The sequence below is a fragment of the Dermochelys coriacea genome, chromosome 11 (assembly GCF_009764565.3).
Source record: "Dermochelys coriacea isolate rDerCor1 chromosome 11, rDerCor1.pri.v4, whole genome shotgun sequence".
In the NCBI taxonomy this organism is placed as follows: Eukaryota; Metazoa; Chordata; order Testudines; family Dermochelyidae; genus Dermochelys; species Dermochelys coriacea.
In genome coordinates, this window is record NC_050078.2 from 21,248,796 (window position 1) to 21,264,893 (window position 16,098).

Sequence of the window (16,098 nt, forward strand, 5' to 3'; positions counted from 1 at the left end):
CTTTAGAAACAGTTAGTTAGGAGTTATGACGAATGAAGTGCCTGAAATGAGTAACAATGTTTTTGAGTGTTAGTTCTCGGTTAAAAGAAAATACATTTATTTTCCTTATTTTTGTGTAAAAATACAGTTACAAACACACTAAGTATATATTTCTATACATATTTATATATATATATTAGGGCTGTCAATTAATTGCCATTAACTCACATGACTAACTCAAAAAAAATAATCATGATTAATTGCAGTTTTAATTGCACTGTTAAACAATAGAATACCAATGCAAATGTATTAAATATCTTTGGATGCTTTTCTGCATTTTCAAATATATGGATTTCAATTACAACACAGAATACAAAGTGTACGGTGTTCACTTTATATTATTTTTATTACAAATATTTGCACTGTAAAATGATAAAATAAATAGTATTTTTCAATTAATCTCATACAAATACTGCAGTGCAATCTCTTTATCATGAAACTGCAACTTACAAATGTAGTTTTTTGTTACATAACTGCACTCAAAACCAAAACAATGTAGAACTTTAGAGCCTACAAATCCACTCAGTCCTACTTCTTGTTCAGACAGTCGCTAAGAGATACAAGTTTGTTTACATTTATGGGAGATAATGCTGCCCATTTCTTAATTACAATGTCACCTGAGTGTGAGAACAGGCATTTACATGGCACTGTTGTAGCTGATGTCACAAGATATTTAACGCATGCCAGATGTGTTAAAGATTCATATGCCTCTTCATACTTTGGCCACCTTTCCAGAGGACATGCTTCCATGCTGATGACACTCATTAAAAAAAATAATGAATTAATTAAATTTGTGACTTAACTCCTTGGGGGAGAATTGTATGTCTCCTACTCTGTTTTACCTGCATTCTGCCATATATTTCATGTTATAGCAGTCTCGGACAATGTTGTTTGTTTTAAGAACACTTTCATTTATAGATTCATAGATTCATAGATACTAAGGTCAGAAGGGACCACTCTGATCATCTAGTCCGACCTCCTGCACAGCGCAGGCCACAGAATGTCACCCACCACTCCTATGAAAAACCTCACCCATGTCTGAGCTATTGCAGTCCTCAAATCATGGTTCAAAACTTCAAGGAGCAGAGAAGCCTCCCTCCAGTCAACCATGCCCCATGCTACAGAGGAAGGCAAAAAAACCTCCAGGGCCTCTCCAATCTGCCCTGAAGGAAAACTCCCTCCCGACCCCAAACATGGCAATCAGCCAAACCCTGAGCACATGGGCAAGATTCACCAGCCAGATACCCAGGAAAGAGTTTTCTATAGTAAATCAGATCCCATCCATCTAATATCCCATCTCAGGGGATTTGGCCTATTTACCCTGAATATTTAAAGATCAATTACTTACCAAAATCCCATTATCCCATCATACCATCTCCTCCATAAACTTATCGAGTAGAATCTTAAAACCAGATAGATCTTTTGCCCCCACTGCTTCCCTTGGAAGGTTATTCCAAAACTTCACTCCTCTGATGGTTAAAAACCTTCGTCTGATTTCAAGTCTAAACTTCCTGGTGGCCAGTTTATACCCATTTGTTCTTGTGTCCACATTGGTGCTGAGCTTAAATAATTCCTCTCCCTCTCCTATATTTATCCCTCTGATATATTTATAGAGAGCAACCATATCTCCCCTCAACCTTCTTTTAGTTAGGCTAAACAAGCCAAGCTCCTTAAGTCTCCTTTCATAAGACTTACAATTTGACAAAATGTAAAGAAGATACCAATGTGAAATTTCTAAGGTAGCTATAGCCTCAACGCAAGATTTAAGAATCTAAAGTGCCTTCCAAAATCTTAGAGGGATGAGGTGTGGAGCATGCTTTCAAAAGAGTTAAAAGAGCAACACTCTGGTGGGGAAATTACAGAACCCAAACCACGAAAAAGAAAAATCAACCTTCTGCTGGTGGCATCTGACTCAGATGATGAAAATGAACATGCATCGGTCTGCACTGCTTTGGATCGTTATCAGCAGAACCTGTCATCAGCATGGACACATTTCCTCTGGAATGGTGGTTGAAGCATCATGGGACATATGAATCTTTAGTGCATCTGGCATGTAAATATCTTGTGACACCAGCTACAACAGTGTCATGCAAATGCTTGTTCTCACTTTCAGGCGACATTGTAAACAAGAAGCAGGCAGCATTGTCGTCTGCAAATGTAAACAAACTTGTTTGTCTGAGTGATTGGCTGAACAAGAAGTAGGACTGATTGGATTTGTAGGGTCTAAAGTTTTACGTTGTTTTATTTTTGAATGCAGGGGTTTTTTGTACATAAATCTACATTTGTAAGTTCAACATTCATGATAAAGAGATTGAACTACAGTACTTGAATTAGGTGAATTGAAAAATACTATTTCTTTTGTTTTTTCCTTGCAAATACTTGTAATCAAAAATAAATATAAAGTGAGCACTGTACACTTTGTATTCTGGGTTGTAATTGAAATCCATATATTTGAAAATGTAGAAAACCACAAATATATTTAAATAAATTGTATTCTATTATTGTTTAACAGCGTGATTAATTGCAATTAATTTTTTAATCACTTGACAGCCCTAATTATATATATATATATATATATAAATATATATGTATGTATTGGGCTTTTGTCGTTACAAAAGAACTTGTAAGTGGTAACACTGCCAATTGGTAAGGTTGCCATTCTATGACCCTCTTTTTCAGTTGCTTATAATTTTGCTAGAGTTTAACCAAATTTTGCAAGATGTCTGCCTCTGGATGAATGTTTCAGGAAAATTTCAGCCAAAATGGTTCAGTCATTTCTGAGACCATAGCTAAGCAAAAATACAATGTTTGCCTATGTTAAAAAGATCTGACAATTTTTCTTTGAACAGTTACAACATCCCCATGCTTTTGAGTAGGGACTTGAGATTTGGCATTGGTTTGGGGTTTGTGTCATGCCACTTGCCGTCCTCATGAAAATCTACCCAAATATGTCCAGGTTACAAGTCTTTGAAAAATAGCAGTTTGAATGTGCTCAGTGGAGATTGCTTTGATTTTAGCAGATGATCCCCTTAAGATTCTGTCTGTACTGAGCATGTTCCAATTCAGGGTTGAGCAGAACTTTCCCTGCAAGTGCAACTCTGGGCTGCTGTCAGCTGTGCCAGGTCTGGGCAGTTGAACTAAAAGCAGGGAGCCTGTCTCCTGTGCTCTCAGAGACACCTTGCTGGGTCCATGCAGCATGGAGGATGAAGCATCTGATTCAAATACAAAGGGAACAGGACAAGAGATGTACCTGTAGAGGGGCAGGGATAGTGGACTGAGACAAGAAGACTTGGGGCAGAGGGAGACAGAGATTGGATAAGGAGCCCAAAGAGGGAGATTAGAACTGGGAGCCAGTGAGGACAGGAATGTGAGCAAGGGTGAGGAGGCAGCTGGAAGCCAGGATTAGGGAGAGACATATATTGGATGAAAAACTGGGGATAGAGGGGAAGTGGGACTGCTTGTGCAAGAAGACTGGAACTTGCGGGGGTGGAGGGACGGGGAAGAGGAGAAGACAATAAGCCAAAGGTTGGGAAGAAGGAAAGGTTGGAGGGGACACGGAAGAAAGGGTCAAACTTGGGGGAAATGGGCAGAAGAGCTCCTCTCTAGAGCCACAGCAAATACCTTTGAAACCCACCAGCAAACTGTCTCATTCCCTTTCAGTGCTGATCCACATAGACTTGCAGTGGTCCCCAAATGTTGGGGCATGCCCTCCTTCGGGAGCACAGAGGAATGTTTCAGGGGATGTGTGGCAGGGCCGGGCCAGCCTCTACGGGGGTGGCGAGGAGGGAGCGCCACCCAGCCCCACGCTGCCCCCAGCTCTGGTCCTGCCCCCAGCTGCAGCTCTGGCCCCTGCCTCAGCCATTGGCTCCTGGCCCCAACTGTGGTGAGGTTCTGCTCCTGGTCCTGGCTGTGGCTTCACTCCCAGCTGGGCCCCAGCCACAGCTTGGGCCCTGGCCTCGGCCCCTGGCTCCCGACCCTGACCATGGCTGCAGCTCCTCTCCCAGCCCCAGCTCCAGCTCCAGCTCCCACCCTACTCCTGGCCCCAGCTCCCAACCCCAGCTCCCGGGCGAGAGGTGAGGGGAGTCGTGGACAAATTCCATTATGGGTAAGGGGGGCATGACATAAAAAGTTTGGGGACTACTGACATAGAAGATGACATCCTATCACTGCCATCAGTTAGTTCATTAGCTCAAGTAGAAGAAGTCTATGTGGTTGCAGAGGCATCCTTCATTCTGTCATTTCATAACTTTTGAATGTTTGACTTTGCAACCTTAATAATATTTGTTAACATATTTGTGTGTGTGTGTGTTTGTGTGTAAATATAACTATGCCTCACAAATACCCATGTTAGCATTATGTCAACTTCTGTAAAATACAGCATAATCTGGTCATATTCCTAGCATTTACTTTGTCTATGCTTTGTAATCAGTGATGTGAACATCTGTTACTTTGTTCACGGTTTTTGTAGTTCCTTCTCCATGGAGAGAGAAAACAGTAGGCTGCATGTGATGAAATGTATTAAAAGTACTTTCTAGCACTCTCCAGTGTAGTATCTGAACTACTTGTGCTGTATTGTATTGTATATAGCTTGTGCTGTATTGTTTTTATTGTGTCCTGTAAACTCTTTGAGACTAATTGGTTCTTGCACAGTTTTGTGTACAATTACAGCGCTGTAGAAATTAATCATAATATAGGGTGCATTGCAGTGGGCTAAATCTTCATGCCGAGGCAACCACTTGAAGGTGTTTGCGAAGGTAGCTTTCTTCAATCTTTCTGTCTCCCCAACTCATTTCTGGAAGTTGTCATGGACCAGTTTGGCCCGATGTGATTTAGAACAGCCTTAGGGCTGCTGCAAGTTGCAGAAGCTTGTAATGGCTTTCTAAGGGCCATTACACCAGTGGAGATCACTGGAGTAAATTAGTCTGACTAACACATCACATGCCCTTGATATACCCAAATGCTGGGAGGCCCAGAAGGGAGCGATGAAGTCGGATAAACTGGCTCTACACCAACCAAGATTTTCTCCACACACACCATAGAAATTCTCATCTGATGACTTAGGGCAGTTAGGAGATCCCTTTTGCTGCTGGAGAAGTTGGAAAGGGACTTAGGATGGGTCAGGATCTGGCCCGGGTCTTATACTGATGTTTGTGTTTTGTTTTTTTGTTGTTGTTCCACCCCTACTCTCCTTGTCTAGTCTGGCTGCTAAGGATTTTGGTCCCTGGCTATCTTCTGAATTCTGTGCCCTAGAAAGTATGATTAATTAAATATGCTTCTCTTCATGTGTGTTCTTGAATAGAATGTTTTTTTCCTGTCATTAGTTAGTATAGTCATCATTTGCATTATGAACAAAAGGCATCTAAATAAAGGATCTAAATTTTGCACTCTGCAGGCTGTGCAAGTCAGCTCAATGTGCATCCTCTCATGTCCTTTATCTGTGTTCCATTGTCTCTAATGTCCTTCCAGCTTAATTTGAGTTTGCTCCCTACTTTCACCTCCATTACTGTGTTACACATGGGTAGTTGACTATGTGACTTAATCATATCAGCCTCCTCCTGCTGTTTTACTTCAATCATCTCCAAGCTTTCTCCAGTGAGCTGGCAAAGGTACTTTCTCCTCCAGCATGGAAAGTGTAATCTAAAACGATATGATAGAATTGGAGTCCTGCATGTATACTTTTAATGATGTTCAGTGTCACCAGTCATCTGGCATTCTTTATAAAGTCACTTTCATTATTGGCCTTTTTATTCAGCTCTCACAAAGGATTGCCTATAGCATGTCATTCTCTTGCCATTTTGACATCTCTGTGTAGGAGATCAGTGGAGGATATGTAAGACAGCACATCTAGACAAATCACTGGAACAAATGTAACATTTAGGAACTGTGATACAACAGAGAGCTTTCAGTGTTTCTGCAGAAAAGGAAACATAGGCCCACAAACATCACTGGCTTCATTAACAGTTTTTTCCCTCAAATTGTTCTGCTGCGTCCATTATGTAGCCTCGAGGATTCCCATCTTCATTTTTCATCATGAAGTCTTGTGCCCTCAAAACTTTCTTCCAATCAAGGAGGACTTTGGGAGTTTCATAGTGCCAATGGTTAATCAACCAGTGTGGTCAAAACTGAGCAAGCATCATTAAGCCCTGCTAGGATGGTGCCAAGGAGAAAGTGAGTTCCCTTCTCCCCCCAGCACTGCTCCCAGTGGAAGGGACATCAGTGAGGTCACACAAAGGGGCAGAGGAAACCTGCCCATAGGGTCCCTTCGTATGTGGAGGTGCTTCTGGCTGGGAGGCATGACTTAGGCCCATGGTCTGCATAATAAGTTGTTTACTAAGTAATATTCAATTACATTAAATGTGTACAGCACAAATTGAATATAGCAATTAGGTTTTTCCTGGATACTTTTCTTATCATAAGAATATTTTTTCAAAGTCTATTGGCAATTGCATCATTACAAAACTTGCTTGGCACTATGTCTGCTGATTGATGGCCATGGAAATGCAGCATATTTCATTTTCTTTTCCTAGACATGAAGCCAGCTGCTGATGCTTTTCACAGGGTGAAGTTGGCAGCTGCAAGACCAGATCTCAAGGCTCTAAAATGTACATTTCCAGAAGCTGCACCTGGGCGTCTGGCTATTCCATTATTGGTCATTACCACTTTTTAAAAGTAACCTAAATGAAATGGGTGCTGCATCCATCTGTGATTTCTTGCTTTGATTTATATAACCAGCATCGTTATCATCAGATCTAATTGATCTGAATGATCTAAAAACCTGCCTTTATACTACTGAAACCTCCATAGGCTATTTCCAAAAGTGAATTAGGGCCTTGATTCAGTAATTTCAGTTAATTTAGTTTTAAGTGTCTTTCCTAATCTGAAATACATAAAAAAAAACAATACAGGGAAAAAGAAAAGGAGTACTTGTGGCACCTTAGAGACTAACAAATTTATTAGAGCATAAGCTTTCGTGAGCTACAGCTCACCAGCAACCACACACCACACAACAGAACCACTAACCCAGGAACCTATCCTTGCAACAAAGCCCGTTGCCAACTCTGTCCACATATCTATTCAGGGGATACCATCATAGGGCCTAATCACATCAGCCACACTATCAGAGGCTCGTTCCCCTGCGCATCTACCAATGTGATATATGCCATCATGTGCCAGCAATGCCCCTCTGCCATGTACATTGGCCAAACTGGACAGTCTCTACGTAAAAGAATGAATGGACACAAATCAGACGTCAAGAATTATAACATTCAAAAACCAGTTGGAGAACACTTCAATCTCTCTGGTCACTCGATCACAGACCTAAGAGTGGCTATACTTCAACAAAAAAGCTTCAAAAACAGACTCCAACGAGAGACTGCTGAATTGGAATTAATTTGCAAACTGGATACAATTAACTTAGGCTTGAATAGAGACTGGGAATGGATGAGTCATTACACAAAGTAAAACTATTTCCCCATGGTATTTCTCCCTCCCACCCCACCCCCCACTGTTCCTCTGATATTCTTGTTAACTGCTGGAATTAGCCTACCTGCTTGTCACCATGAAAGGTTTTCCTCCTTCCCCCCCCTGCTGTTGGTGATGGCTTATCTTAAGTGATCACTCTCCTTACAGTGTGTATGATAAACCCATTGTTTCATGTTCTCTGTGTGTGTGTATATAAATCTCTCCTCTGTTTTTTCCACCAAATGCATCCGATGAAGTGAGCTGTAGCTCACGAAAGCTTATGCTCTAATAAATTTGTTAGTCTCTAAGGTGCCACAAGTACTCCTTTTCTTTTTGCGAATACAGACTAACACGGCTGCTACTCTGAATACAGGGAAAGTTACTTTTTCAAAACTTCCATTAATTGCACATGCTAGCTGAATGACAGGTTTCAGAGTAGCAGCCGTGTTAGTCTGTATTTGCAAAAAGAAAAGGAAGACTTGTGGCACCTTAGAGACTAACAAATTTATTTGAGAATAAGCTTATGCTCAAATAAATTTGTTAGTCTCTAAGATGCCACAAGTCCTCCTTTTCTACATGCTAGCTGTGGACTGAATTAAACTATAAACTCTCTTGATTGCAACCTCCATGGTACCAGTCTGCAGCAAGAATAGCAAGGTTGTGTTCTGTGGATATTTGCAGGGGTTAGGGTTAAGTAGGTAATCAGTCACAGGTCTGAGGCCTTGTCTACACTGGCAAGTTACTGCACAGTAAAGCAGCTTTCTGCGGTGTAACTCCCGAGGTGTACACACTGCCAAACCACTTAGTGCGTAGAAACTCCTCAGTTGCAGCGTTGCAAAAACCTCACCTTGATGAGAGTCGTAAGCCTTAAAGCGCAGAGGCTCCAGCGCTGTATTGGCAGTGTATACACAGTACAGCTCAGAAAGCAATCAATTGGCCTCCGGAAGTGTCCCATAATCCCTTACGTGACTGCTTTGCTCATTGTTTTGAACATGCACCCCTCCCAGTGGCGGATTAATGATTTTGCCGCCTCTAGGCCCTGAAATAATTGCTGTCCCCATATGAACTTGTTTTTAGATTTTTTTTACAAATTCACGCTGTCATTGGTGGTTTCAATACGCGCTATGATTGGTAGAATTGCAGCGTCCATAGACGCCTACTCCGTGGGTGCTCTGGGGCTGGAACAGCCATGGAGAAAAATTGGTGGGTGGAGAGCACCCACCGGCAGCACCCTGCCCTGCTCACCTCTACTCCGACTCCGCTTCCTCCCCTGAGCGCACCACCGGATCCTGCTTCTCCCCACTCCCTGCCAGCACTTGTGCGCGAAACAGCTTCATGTGGCTGGGAAGGAGGGGGGAAGAAGGAGGAATGCTGCATGCTCAGGGGAGGAGGCGGGGCCGGGGTGGGAATTTGGGGAAGGGAATCAATAGGGGCAGGGTGGGGGCAGAGTTGGGGGCAGGGACTTGGGGAAGGGGTTGGAATGGGGGGCAGGGAAGGGGTGGAGTTGGGCCGGAGGTGGGTGGCGCAAGCACCCACTGGTGCTGGGGGAAGTTGGCGCCTCTGGCTGCTATTTTAAATTTGCCGCCCCTGCCAATTTGCCGCTTAGGCGATAATACGCCGCTGACCCCTCCCCTTTCAAAGCACTGTTTCTGACAGCCCTTGTGTGTTGTGCTGATCTGCTCCGGGACACAAAGCAAACCATTCATGTGGAATGCTCGTGCTTCTGAACACAGAGGCAGACGTGTGTTTGTGAGAGAGAGATTGCTGTGCAGAGAGCTGGGGAAGGAAGCAGGGGCTGATGTTGGGGTTTTCCCCTCCCACTACCTCAAGACTGGTTGCTTCCTGCTGCTGTCTGGACTTACAAGACAGCATGCTGACACATTCTCTGTCCCCCAAAACACACTGTCTCTCCCCTCTCCTCCATACACACATACACACATACTCCCTGTCACACACTTTGCCCCTCCCTCCCCCCTTTAGTTGAAAAGCAACTGGCAGTGTAGCAGGATGCCCATGGAACAATGGGATTGGGAAACCTGCATCATGTGATGCTGTGCCTGCCCCATGAGGCATCGCAAACCCTTCCCAAAGCACCCTGCAGCCAATTGCACAGTGGGATGGCTACCACAATTCACTGCTCTCTTTGCTATTGCAAGAGCTGCTAATATGAATGCGCTCCACTGTCACAAGGAGCACAGTGTGGGCACACAACGGCGGTTTAATTCCAGCGCTTTAATAAAAGTGGTATAATTTGTTGAGCAGAAACTTGCCAGTGTAGACATACCCTTAGAATTGCAGCAGAATGGTTTCAGCCCTTGGTACATGTTCTCACCACAGTAGACAATGTGACTAATGGATCCATGTAGTTCTGAATCCATCCACTCCATTCCATGTATACTATGGAGAAGAGCTCCATGGTATGCATGGAATGTGGAATGGCTCGGCTGGGTCCTCAAATCCTGTCCTGCCCTCTTTTCTGAGCAGAACTATTTCTATATTTCCACTGAATCAAGGCCGCCTGCAATCATGAAGAATGAAATCAGAGTTGGTCCCATATAAATATATTGTTATACATAGAAGAATATGTCATATTCTTCTAAAGTGCAGAGGCAGGTGAGGGAGTAGGTCAGTATAAATGGATCTTAGTGGCACTGTGTGTAATTTATTGGGCTGGTTTTTAACCGCTCTTGCTATCTGTTCTTAACAGTCAGGTTCAACACTTTATCTCTCCTTGGGAAAGGAAGAATCTCTGGTATGCCTAGAAAAAAAGACAGGACTGTGAAAAGATTAAACATCAATTTTGCAAGCTTCTTTCAGCCAGGAACCAGATGTGTCTGCATCTGGCTTGACATCTCTGGAATATTTCACAAGGGATCAAATGGGCAGCCAGAAAGACAAGTCATATGAAAATATTAGCGGCCTGGGAATTCCTAAAAGTGTTGAGAGATTTATGTAATCACATAACACTGGTGCTGGAGAAGGATTTCCTTCTCCAGTGTGTGGTGCCCATCATCTCCCCATAGCCCACACTCTGCATGGGACTGAGGATTACATTCCATAATCAGCAGATTTACTGTAAATAGGAACATAACTTCCGGAGTTTGAAAGCACTGTTTTGCGTGATTACAGCCATAATCTACTCAAACAGTGCAAGGCAATCATAATTGTGAAAGAGAGGATGAAAAGTGGGCCTAGAGTTTACATTGCTTTACTGTGGGAGGCTCTGCAGGTCTATTTTTCTTTCATGAAAGTGTGCCACAGAGGTTTTAAATAGGAAGGTGCTCAATAGTAGCAGAGTGGAGATAGGTTTCAGAGTAGCAGCCGTGTTAATCAGTATTCGCAAAAAGAAAAGGAGTACTTGTGGCACCTTAGAGACTAACAAATTTATTTGAGCATAAGCTTTCGTGAGCTACAGCTCAGTTCATCAGATGCATCCAGTGGAAAATACAGTGGGGAGATGATTTATATACACAGAGAACATGAAACAATGGGTGTTATCATACACATTGTAAGGAGAGTGATCACTTAAGATGAGCTATTACCAGCAGGAGGGAAGGGGGGGAGGAAGAAAACCTTTTGTAGTGATAATCAAGGTGGACCATTTCCAGCAGTTGACAAGAACGTCTGAGGAACAGTGTGTGTGTGGGGGGATAACATGGGAAAATAGTTTTACTTTGTGTAATGACCCATCCACTCCCAGTGTCTATTCAAGCCTAAGTTAATTGTATTCAGTTTGCAAATTAATTCCAATTCAGCAGTCTCTCATTGGAGTCTGGTTTTTGTTAGTCTCTAAGATGCTACAAGTCCTCCTTTTCTTTTTGCGAATACAGACTAACACGGCTGCTACTCTGAAATCTGATATTTACTGAGTTTTCCCTTTGCACCTGGGAGTTAGAACCTCTTTTCCTGCTGTGCATTTGTCTCTTGTCTGTAGTAGCTTCCATTGAATGTGACACAGCAATTGAGGGTCTTTGGGGCTGTCTATTGTATATTTTGGGGGGGATTGTCGTTTACTAACTGTTTTAGTCCGGTTCACATAGAAATGGTAGCTTCATGATAGTAGGGCTATGCCAAACATTAATAATCAATCAAAAGTAATTGGAGCTACCTTGGATTTAGGTTAGCATAAGTAAGAGTAAATCAGGCCAGTCCTCTTTATTTTCCAGCATGTTCCTGGTGACTGTGAGCTTTAATTTATAAACAAAGAAATAAATGGTGGCTGGTCCTGCAGAGGTGCCCTAGGAATGGGGCTAAGTGGGCACAGGGAGTTTCCCCGCACACATGCTTCTTCCCATCACATATAGTCAGGACCTAGCCCTGCCTGACGCATTCTACCTCCTTATGTCCTGCTCAGGCGGGATGCCACCAGTTATCTTTGCTTGGCCGACACAACTCCATGTTAGGATTTAATACATTGTAATGTTTCAGATATTGAACATGGAAATGAGCTAATAAGAATTACATACATACATACACACATTTACTTCAGAAACATATCTCATCACAACTTCAGTTGAGGTAGTTAAACTGGAAGGTTCAGGAGACTGGGGAACTTCTAAAAGTTTTTAAATATTTTCTCTTTCTAGCTATTACTGGCCTCGCCATTATTTCTCGCAGGTTTGATTTAATGGCTAAAGGCCTCCTAATATGTTTAATATTTTACTTTTTGATAAATTGTTAAAATAACAATTGATAATAGTTTTTAACATCAATCACAGAATTATTGTTTAGGATTTATTCACTCACCATCTTATAATAAATATTCTGGAGGGTAGAAAGTCTGATCCATAGCCTCCTACTATGAATAAATTAAACTGGATTTATTATGCTTATAGACTGTTCTTTCCCTGGTCTTTGGAGGACTTTATGAATGTGTAATGAAAACTCTTATTTCTTATTATGGAATGTCATAGGTACCGTGTGCAGAGATTATTATGGGAAGTATAAAGAGAGATGTATATTTGTTAGTGAATTGTTTTTTCCCTTTTTAACATGGAGAAGAAAATCTGACATTTTAGCAACATAAATTAAATAAAGCTCAACTTATACATGTTACTGTGTATAATGAGACAAGAGACAATTGAAGCATCTCAGACAAACAGACAAGAGGCCAGGAGTAGTGATAAGAAGCCGGGAACTGCACACAGTTTAGCGGAGAAGAACAGGTTTCAGGATCAGGTCAGCTCCCATCCCTAAACTCAAGATGTTATACTGCCCTACAATGCAATCAACCTCCAGCAAAGTTTCTAATGATGCTAAACAGGTTTCCTGTTCCCTGCTTGTTTTCAGTATAAATTCTTATGAGATGGAAGAAGAGTCACAGGTACACAGGGAGGCTAGACAGGTCTCGGTCTGTTGCAGTCAGAAAGAGAAAGAGAAGCCCAGAAATTATTTTGGAATCTGACTAACAATAATACTTTGCACTTCAGTAACACCTGTCTGTAGCCCCAAGTATTTTATAAGCATTAATAAATTTAGACTGTGATATAGGTAATAATATTATCCCCATTTTACATGCAGGAATACTGAGGCACAGAGAGTAAGTGACTGGTCTGAGTTCACACACAGCTCCCCTGACTCCCAATCCCATGTTTTACCTTCAAGACCATCCTCTTCCCTTATGTCACTCTCCTTCCCTTCATCTTCGAAACATAATAGCATACTATCCATACATGTGTGTATGATATCCATGCACACAGCCAAAGAGGAAACAAGAATAGTTCACAGCAGATGAGGAAAGACAGCTGTGTGTGTGTGGACGGATAGCAACTAGAGAGGACTGAAATGGCCACCATGAAGGAGAGAGAAAAATTAGGAACAGCTGGGAAGAAGAGGGAGATTTTAAGGCTGAGTGGCATCAGACAGCTTAAGAAAAGACATAAAAATGGACATTACCTAATTAGACAGGAGGAGTCTGGGGGAGACTCTGCTTAGGCATGCACACAAGAGCAAAGAATAGTAAAATGAAGGGATAATACTCTTCCCTCCCCCAGCACCCTAAAGCAGGGGGATCACTGGCTCAGTGACATGCTTCTCTCCTCCTTGGGAGTCTGGAGCCACCACCATGGTAACTCTGCAAGCAAATGCTAGGGAGTAGACACTTTACACAGTAGGTTTTCTTTCCTTAAACTACTGGAAATTGCCACTAGGAGTTAATGCTGCCAAGGACTAACTAACAGTTCCTCTGTACAGCTGGAATTTACTTTCACCCCTCCCCACAGATCCTGCCTTCATTAATGCCAATAGGAGTCTTGCCATTGACTTCAGTGAGAACAGGATGGGGACCTAATTGAGGACAAGTCCAGAATGAGGGCAACACTGCTGAAACCCATAATTTTTGAGTGGGGGTTGATTGCTGTCTTTAGAATGTTTTAGATTAAAATATTTTAATCTATATTACAAATAAGTGAACCTGTCAAACCTGTTTTCTTTCTGCTCCAAATCCATGACCTTATACAGGCATTCTAAATAGAATGGGTAATTTATTTAAAAGGTTAAGATCACACTGGCTTGTAACAATGCTGAAATTTTCCATTGTTTATCACGCTGCAAGATATTCTGGGTGCTCAATGATGTCACGGGTTATTTTTATGTTTCACTGTGAAATTCAGTCAGATTTCTGATTTAAGGGTCACTTGAATTTACATAAATTATGTAGATGACATGCTGTTCAAAGTCTATTCCCAAATGAAAAAAATAAATGGTAGGTTTTATAAAAATATCTTAATTAAAAATTGACTTGTGCTAGCTGTTAGCTTCAGAGATGTACATGAAGTTCAAGTATGATGGATTGTTTTGCTCATTGAAAACCACAACAGGAGTGAATTATAGTGATAAAGAACATTTTTTTGCTATTTTATTCATTTTGTTACTCTGCTTGCCTTTCTCCTGTGAGTATTCTTACTGACTTTAATGTGGCCAATTGACTTTTTGTGGAATTAAGGCAAGCAATAGTTGTCTCACGCTTAAAAAAAAAAGAAAGATTAAAAACCAAAGAATATGTGTTTGGGTCAACTGCAGAAATATAAAAGAAACCAGCTTCATAAAAACTCAGGTTATTTCTCCTGTATGGTATAATAACTCCAGAATTTATCAAACTGGGATAAATCCTGCTACTATTCAAAAGAAAAGAAACCTTGTCTCCTCTTTGCTCACCTCAACAATCTATGTATTCATATCATGAGAAGTATTTCTCAGTAAATTTATTTGGGGGAAGCGGTGGAATATGCAGTATGAATTCCATATATCGTGATGTCATTCTCAAATATTTTAATTAAAATGTTCATTCTGAGCCTTAGATTATCATGGGAGGCTGGGAAAGTGAAACAATATGCCAAATTCTACACTCTGTTTTCCTTGTACAACCCTGTTGAAATCAATGAAGTTATACGGATGTAATGGAACAAAATATGTCTTAGCATTAAGGACCCGAGCAGCATGTTTTTGGTACTAGTATAAAAATCAGATGTTTGAGTGGTGCAAAAAATGAAATATTAGATGTAGCTCATTCTCAGTGCTATGATTATTATTATTTAAAGAAAGGTGGAATGAAATTGGTTTAAAATCGTAAAACATACTGAGCTCTCATACAACCAGGCCCATCTGATGTACAGTTTCAGGAAAAGGACAATTGTTAGCTGAAGGCTTCCAATTGACTGGTTAATCATAATCTTTACTAATACAAGAAAGTGCATATGATAAAAAGTGAACATATGTATAGAAGAAAAATCTCCATTTTGAAATTACATATTGTTCTACAGACTAATCCTTGCAACTAAATGCCCCATTAGTCAGTGTAAGCAAGGGGCAAACACACAAGCAGCAGTATGAAATGGATATTGAAAGTAATTTTTGTTCCATATACCAGAATGATTGCAGTTTGCAGTGATCCCTAAAACTTAATTCCACTCTATCCCTGTTTCAGTGTTTGTAGTCTGAATTAACCTTGATTTCTTAGCTTTTTGCAAGTCTGTGACATTCCTTATAGACACTTCAATGCTATTTTTTAAAGAGACACGAAAAGCTCAATAGGAACAGCCAGGAACTTGCAAGTATTCCTATAAAAACAAAACAGCAAATGCAAGATAGACTAAAGAAACACATTGGTAAGACAAGAAGTTTCAATTTGAAGCTTCTGCAGAGTTATTGTAAATTTGAAGTGTATGTGAAACATAAAGGAATGATTGCAGTTGGTCAGCACTATTGACCATTGACCCCTGACTTGATCTTGGAGGGCTTATAGGTTGGGGTAACTTATAATTCTTTTACTTAAACATGCTTAATGGAAGTTATGAAAGTTGTAACACCAAGTAAGAGAGCACACATAATTGAGCTAAAAGCTAGTAGGCCCAAGCAGATAACTCCAGGTCACAAATTCTGCACTTTCATTTCAAGAGACAACCAAGTAACCACAAAAAGTACAGAGCGCCACAGCATTCCGCATGAAGAGAGTTTTGGGGGGCTTTAGCAATCTGTTAACTAGGCAGATGGACTGTGATAACGAATAGGAACTATTAAAGAAATGTGTGATGTGGTTTATTAATATTCATGATTAAAGGCATAGTTATGGAAAGGCAGAATGCCATGCATGGCTAATGG